The sequence below is a fragment of the Cebus imitator genome, unplaced genomic scaffold (genome assembly GCF_001604975.1).
Source record: "Cebus imitator isolate Cc_AM_T3 unplaced genomic scaffold, Cebus_imitator-1.0 Scaffold296, whole genome shotgun sequence".
In the NCBI taxonomy this organism is placed as follows: Eukaryota; Metazoa; Chordata; class Mammalia; order Primates; family Cebidae; genus Cebus; species Cebus imitator.
Genome location: NW_016107611.1, coordinates 401,176 through 408,506, shown reverse-complemented (window position 1 = coordinate 408,506; position 7,331 = coordinate 401,176). Strand labels below are relative to the sequence as shown.

The following is a 7,331-nucleotide window of genomic DNA, read 5'->3' as shown; positions in this document are numbered from 1 at the left end:
CAGCCTGGCTAACATGGTGAAACCCCATCTCTATTAAAAATAAAAATTTTAAAAAATTAGCTATATAAAAAAATGACATATATATATAATGCCTACTTTTTATTTAAAAAATAGATCTTATTTTTAAATGTAGTAAGTACTTACCCTTAGTCTAAATACCTTGCATCACCCGTACAAACAGTGCCTTCTGTTGGTTAAACATAGTGACTTTCCTCTCAAAAACCTCATCTACTCTTGCTTAGAAACAGCAACTCCTACCTTTAATTTAAATCCAGAACCTACCCTCAGTTAGATCCACTGTATGGTTTGGTACAATACTAACCCTTATCTCAGTTAAATACAGTACATGATCTTAGTTTGAGGTTCCCAAAGTATGTCTCCAAATTGGTCTTGCCAGCCCGAATTAGTCCTTACCTACTAATCATGCCAATCCACCATTCAGTAAAGCAGTCAGCTCCAGTCCAGTTGGCTGAGTCTGTTCATCTACTACCCTCCCCCTCCCACCAGTGCCACTTTATTTTTATTTATTTATTTTTTTTGAGGAGTTTCGCTCTTGTTTCCTAGGCTAGAGTGCAATGGCATGATCTCGGTTCACTGCAACCTCCGCTTCCTGGGTTCACATGATTCTTCTGCCTCAGCCTCCCAAGTAGCTGGAACCACAGGCGTGTACCACCACACCCAGCTAATTTTTGTACTTTTAGTAGAGGTGGGGTTTTTCCACGTTGGTCAGGCTGGTCTTGAACTCCCGACCTCAGGTGATCTGCTGACCTCAGGTGATCCACCCAGCCACCTCAGCCTCCCAAAGTGCTGGGATTACAGGTGGGAGCCACCATGCCTGGCCTACTGTGCTACTTTGTCTCTCTGGCTTCCTCCTGCTTTCAGGCATCCCGTATAGTCCTGGTATGTCATATCATTGGTATCCAGGGCTTTTTGAGAAACAACTGAAATGGGGGGTGGGCAGTCAGTGAAGAAAGCATTCAGCAGGCCAGAGAAGGTCAGGCCAGAAGTGGATAGTATGCCAGTTTCTGCAGAGGGCTGAGGGTCTGAGAGATCCGAGGCCCGGCACAGGCTTTGGCACAGCCACTTCCTAACTGACGGTGAGCAAGGAACCTCCCGTCTCTGGCCATTACTCCAACATTAAGGTCATCCTCAAGGCCCTTCAGAGCTGTGACATTCACTGCCCTCTTACCGAAATGCTTCTGAGTCCTTTGCTTCACTGTCGTGATCTATACAGAACCCTCCTGACCATCATCCCCAGCTAGATGACTGAGCTCCTCCTTGCCTTGTCAAAATGCCTGCCCCATGTCTCATCCCCACTCCTGCTTCTGCCTGCTGGTTGACTTGGGGGTTTGCTGGAGTAGGAAAGGTAGTGGGGGCAACGGCCAGAGAAGGATGTGAGACCCAAGGCCAGACAGCACCAGATAGCACATGACTCAGTTCAGGGGAGTTGAAGCTTTGGTTTCTTCTATTCCAGCCCCTGTCAGCACACAGCTGGGGATAGATAGAACTGTGTCCTCTCAGCCCTAACCTGCCACCTCCTGCTGGCCCAGCTCAGGGCTGAGATTGTTGATTGGATTCACCTGTAATTTTGTGGCCCGTGTTGCCAAGGAAGGTCTGAATCGGCACACTCGGTGTCCTTGGCTGCCAGATTGAGGGTTGTGCAAAGCATCTGGTAGATGGTGGTGAGGGAGGTGCTGCAGGTGACCAGGGTGCCCGGGATGGGTGAAAGGAGGCATCTCTGGAAGCCCGGCGTCACATTTTCACCACCAGCACTATGGTGACCTGGTGATAAGACCCTGTCCCACCTCCAAGGTTTTGTGCATAGGGTGGCCCATTGAGGCAGTTTGACAGAAGAGTCACACTGGCAATAGCCTTCTGAACAGTGGGTAAGTGTGTTCAGGTCATCCGCACCCCCTTTACACCCAGCACGGGACTCAGGCTGATGCTGCAGGTAGACCACTGGGGACAGCAGCTGGATGTGCTGCTGCAGGGAGGCCTTCTGCTCTGGGATGGGCTGCAAGATGGGCCTGGCCACCAGGAATGCCTGTCACTTGGGGCTCTCCAGTCCCCTCACTATCATCCCCTCACTACCTCCAAGCAGGTAGAAGTCACCCTTTTCCGTTCAGACACAGGAATACATCGATATCCTTCCCACCCCCCACTGGAGCACCACTCAGTCTGTTTCTACACTGGAGCAGGCCGTGTTGTGCTGACAGCTGCCTGGGCTCAAGCGCCTGTCATGAGCACTGCACTTGGCTTAAGAATGTCAGCCCTGCAGCCAGGGTGCCTATGTGCAGATCCCAGCTTTGCCATCTACCACCTGTGTGGCATTGGACAAGTTGCCAAAGCTTGCTGGGCATCTGTTTCGTCTGCAAAATAAAGTGATGATTGTATCTACCTCCTCGGGGTGTTGTGGTGATTAATGAGTTCATGATAATGGTGTCTGTTTTAGTTTGTTCTTGCATTGCTGTAAAGAAATACCTGAGACTCGGTAATGTATAAAGAAAAGGGGTTTAATTGGCTCACAGTTCTGCAGGCTGTACCAGCAGCATGGTGCTGGCATCTGCTTGGCTTCTAGGGAGGCCTTAGGAAACTTACAATCATGGCAGAAGGCAAAGTGGGAGCAGGCGCTTCATACACCACAGCAGGAGCAAGAGGGAGGGGCAGGTACCGTATACTTTTAAACGACCAGATCTCACAGAACAAATTCACCATCATGAGGACAGTACCAAGGGGCCGGTGCTAAACCATTCCTGAGAAACCGCCCCCATGATCCAGTCTCCTCCCACCAGGCCACACATGTGTCCCACACTGGGAACTACAATTTGACATGAGATCTGATGGGGACACAGATCCAAACCATATCAGTGCCTGACCTATGCTGAGCTCAGTAAATGTTAGATGCCACCGTCATCCACAGGTGCCAGGTCTGCACTGGGCATACAGCATTTGCAGTCCTCTATCTTTGCAAATACATGAGCCAATACATACTCTTTTTCTCCTTTTTTTTTTTTTTTTTTGAGACTGAGTTTCACTCTTGTTACCCAGGCTGGAGTGCAATGGCACGATCTCAGCTCACCGCAACCTCTGCTTCCCAGGTTCAAGCGGTTCTCCTGCGTCAGCCTCCCGAATAGCTGGGATTACAAGCACGCACCACCACGCCTGGCTACTTTGTGTATTTTTATTTTTTCTTTTCTTTCTTTCTTTTTTTTTTTTTTAAATAGAGACAGGGTTTCATCATGTTGGCCAGGATGGTCTTGATCTCTTCACCTTGTGATCTACCCACCTCGGCCTCCCAAAGTGCTGGGATTACAGGCGTGAGCCACCTAGCCCAGCCTACTTTGTGTATTTTTAGTAAAGATGGGGTTTCTCCATGTTGGTCAGGCTAATCTCAAACTCCCGAACTCAGGTGATCTGCCTGCCTCAGCCTCCCAAAGTGCTGGGATCACAGGTGTGAGCCACCACACCCGGCTTCTTTTTTCTCCTTAATGCAAGTGATTGGTCTCTGTCACCAGTGACAGAAGTGCTGGCTCTTAGGGAATGGCAGCTGAAAGCTTTATTTCACTGCAGAGTCTAGTTCAGTCACATGGTGGTACGTGGGGTGACCCTTTTTCCCAGTCTGGGCCTCTGCTGGAAGATAAGGAAAGGGTGGCAGTCTTTCAAGGGTCCAGGCCCTCCTCCTCTGCCACCAGTCCCCAGACCCTGTGCCTGACCCTCCAATTACTGCTGACAGCCATCAGGATGCGGCTGAGCTCACTCTCCTCAGAGAAGGTGCTGGGGTGGCAGCTGCAGGGGTGGCAAACTCCACGTCCATCTTGGAGCAGAGGAAGGAGAAACGCCTTCCTCTGCAGGATCTTGCCACCCAGCTGGGCATGGCTGCCGGTGCAATGCTCTGATGCGATGATAATGAGGTGGCAACGGTCCAGCAGCAGCTGCTGGAGGTACTTGTCAGCCTGGAAAGTGGGCGTGCCTGTGGCTGGCAGGTCTGATGATGACCATGGGTGCCGGTAGGGCGTAGGGTCCACAGCCATTTCTGTCACAGCCCTGCAGGCTGAGTTGGGGTCTTCATTTCGTAGCCTCTCATAGTGTTGACAGGTCAACTTGCCTGAGCCTCTGCCCTTGGTAATGCCAATGTGCAGCCTGACATTCTCCAGTGAACCAAGCGTGGCCTGCAACTTGGCAGCAACCGCTGGCAGATTCCCCACCTTGCCAGCCTCCTTTAGAGCCCTGCTGCGTCTCACAACAGCATCAGTATCTTGAACTGGCTGAGGGTTGGCTGGGCTGTGCCTGCCGTGGGCTGCCTGACCCCTAGTTCTCCAGCTTCAGAACTTGGTGGCCCTCAGCAGAACCAGTGAGGGAGTATTTTCACTCTGCGTTACCCATTCTCTAGTTCCTCTGCATGCCTGTCATAACTGTGTTACAATATACTTGCTGCCTTGGCATGCATATGTAGGCCTGACATACATTGTTTGAAACCCAGTGAAAACCTCATCACCTTGGCCTCGTTAAAACGTCCCCTTCCCCTTGTGGCTTGTAGTTTAGCCCACCTGTTCCTCATCTCACCAACCCAAAACCCAACAACATCCTACAGTGGCTGACCATGGCCCTATGGGATGGCCAACATCAGAGTCATGTAAAGAAGTTCCCCCTTTAGCCGGGCGTGGTGGATCATGCCTGTGATCCCAAGCACTTTGGGAGGCTGAAGTGGGCTGATAACCTGAGGTCAGGAGTTCGAGACCAGCCTGACCAACATGGAGAAACCCTGTCTCTACTAAAAATACAAAAATTAGCTGGGCGTGGTGGCGCATGCCTGTGATCCCATCTACTCAGGAGGCTGAGGCAGGAGAATTGCTTGAACCCAGGAGGTGAAGGTTGCAGTGAGCCAAGGTTGTGTCATTGCACTCCAGCCTGGGAAACGAGCAAAACTCCCTCTAAAAGAAAAATTTCCCCTTTAAGTGTGTTTTCTTTAAAATAGCTCATCCACAACCACCACAGGAAAGCCTAAGGTAATACCGGCATAGGCCCACAGGTTCTGTTTCCCCCTCTCTCTCATTTGTCCCCCTACCCACTGGCCAATCTCCCTGCTGCCTCCAGACTTCCCATCAACTTCCCACGGGCACCCCTAACCTCTCTGGGACGTGTGAGTAATGCATTTCTTCTGTTTTATGCATTTTGGTTTCATCTCTTTGTCTCCCCTGACACACACACCTGTAAAAGTTGATCGTATGAACTGGGTCATCCTTGTCATACCCACCTAAATCAGAGTAGAGGGGCCAGGAGAAGGACTCAGGGCACACAACATTGCTCTAGAAATGTAGCTATCTTTGCAAGTCCAGCTGCTGAAACTGCCTGTTGTAACCTGAAACCAGTTTTATCTATAGCTACCAAGATAACTTGGTGCCACTCGAGGGCTAATTTTGCCCACTGTGTCACCCACCAATCAAAGCTTGCCACCTCCCCAAAGCCTTACTAACACCACATGTAACATTCTTCCTTTTCATAAAATTACCAACCTTCTCTTGTTCTGGAGACCACCCAGTCTGCATGTATGCCCTGAATTGCAATTCTTTTTTATTTTATTTTTAAGACAGAGTCTCACTGTCGCCCAGGCTGGAGTGCAGTAGTGTGATCTCATCTCACTGCAACCTCTACCTCCCAGGCTCAAGTGATTCTCATGCCTCAGCCTCCCAAGTAACTGGGACTACATGGGCATGCCACCATGCCTAGCTAATTTTTGTATTTTTAGTAGAGATGGGTATTTTCCATGTTGGCCAGGCTGGTTTCAAACTCCTGGCCTCAAGTGATCTGCCCCGTTCAGGCTCCCAAAGTGCAGGGATTACAGGCATGAGTCACTGCACCCACCTCTTGAATTGCAATTCTTTCTTCCAAAGAAAACATTATATTTAGAGATTTGTCTTTATATTCGTTTTTTCTTTTTAAGACAAAGTCTCATTCTGTTGCCCAGGAGTGAGATCGAGTGGTGAGATCACGGAGCTGCTGCCTCCACCTTCTGGGCCCAAGTGATCCTCCCATGTCAGCCTCCCAAGTAGCTGGGACCACAGGTACACGCCACCACATCTGGCTAATTTTTTGTACTTTTTGTAGAGACACAGGGTTTCACCGTGTTGCCCTGGCTGGTCTCAAACTCCTGAGCTCAAGGTATCTGCCCAACTAGGCCTCCCGAAGTGCTGAGATGGCAGGCCTGAGCCACCCCGCCCAGCTGTACATTTGTATTTTTACTTCAGCAGACGAGGTGTCAGAAGTGGGCCCAAAGCTGAGTCACCTCAGCTTGGAATTATGGTGTAAGGTACCCACAGCAGGCCCGTTAAAGACCCTGCCCCACTTCCTTGCCCCCAGCCCTGGGAGTCTCTTGGACAGAACTTCAGGATTTGGTTTGAGTTCTGTTTTCTTTGGCATGTGGATGGGATTAGGTTTGAGTTCTGTTTTCTTTGGAATGTGTATCTTCTGTTTTGGAGATACCACGTGGGGAGGGTTATTTTCCTCCTATTGGCCTCGCTGCAAGGTTTGGACCTCCAGGTTTGGAGGAGGAGATTTTTCCTCTCATTTGAAGAAGACTTATCCTTCCAGGTAAATACATTACTTTCCAAAGGCGCTTATGTTTTAATTGGGCCTTCAGGTGCAGGGTGTTTGCATTTAACTGGCTTTGTGCATTTGGCATTAACCCAGGTCACAGTGTCTTCTCAGATTCAAAAGCCTGCCAAGATAGGCCCCCCGAAGGGGACTCCAGCTGGCTATATGCCTAAGCATTATTGTCCATCACCACAGGTTTTCTTATCTCCTCGGGCCAAATATGCTGAAGATGACCTGGAACTACAGTGGCCTTCCTGCAGGGTTCTTTTGACCTCTCTAAGTTAATCTCAGGAATAAATTAGAAGCCATGGCTCTCAAACTAAGCGGCCTGGATGGAATGCATACCTTAATTGGCACATTGAGGTGTCTAAATGCAGTCAGAAATCAAAATTTGCCTCGCTTTAAAATACTGTCTCTAGCGCTTGCTTTGGCAGCACATATACTAAAATTGGAAGGATACAGAGAAGATTAGCATGGCCCCTGTGCAAGGATGACACATTTTTATAAAATTAAAAAGAAAAAAAAAAAAATATATATATATATATATATAAAATACTGTCTCTAAATTAATGGAGACAAACAAAAAAATAAAAGCAAAAAAATGGCAAGGGCCGGGTGTGGTGTCTCACGCCTGTAATCACAGCACTTTGGGAGGCTGAGGCGGGCAGATCATGAGGTCAGGAGTTTGAGACCAGCCTGACTAACATGGTGAAACCCCGTCTCTACTAAAAAATAGAAAA

The 7,331-nt window shown here is 49.1% G+C and overlaps 1 non-coding gene across 1 annotated transcript; it reads left to right on the top strand.

Moving 5' to 3' along the window:
• Positions 1-7,009: 7,009 nt before the first annotated feature.
• On the top strand, positions 7,010-7,116 carry LOC119467497. The gene has a single exon (XR_005196037.1). It is a non-coding gene; the product is annotated as a U6 spliceosomal RNA (small nuclear RNA).
• The last annotated feature ends 215 nt before the right edge of the window (positions 7,117-7,331 follow it).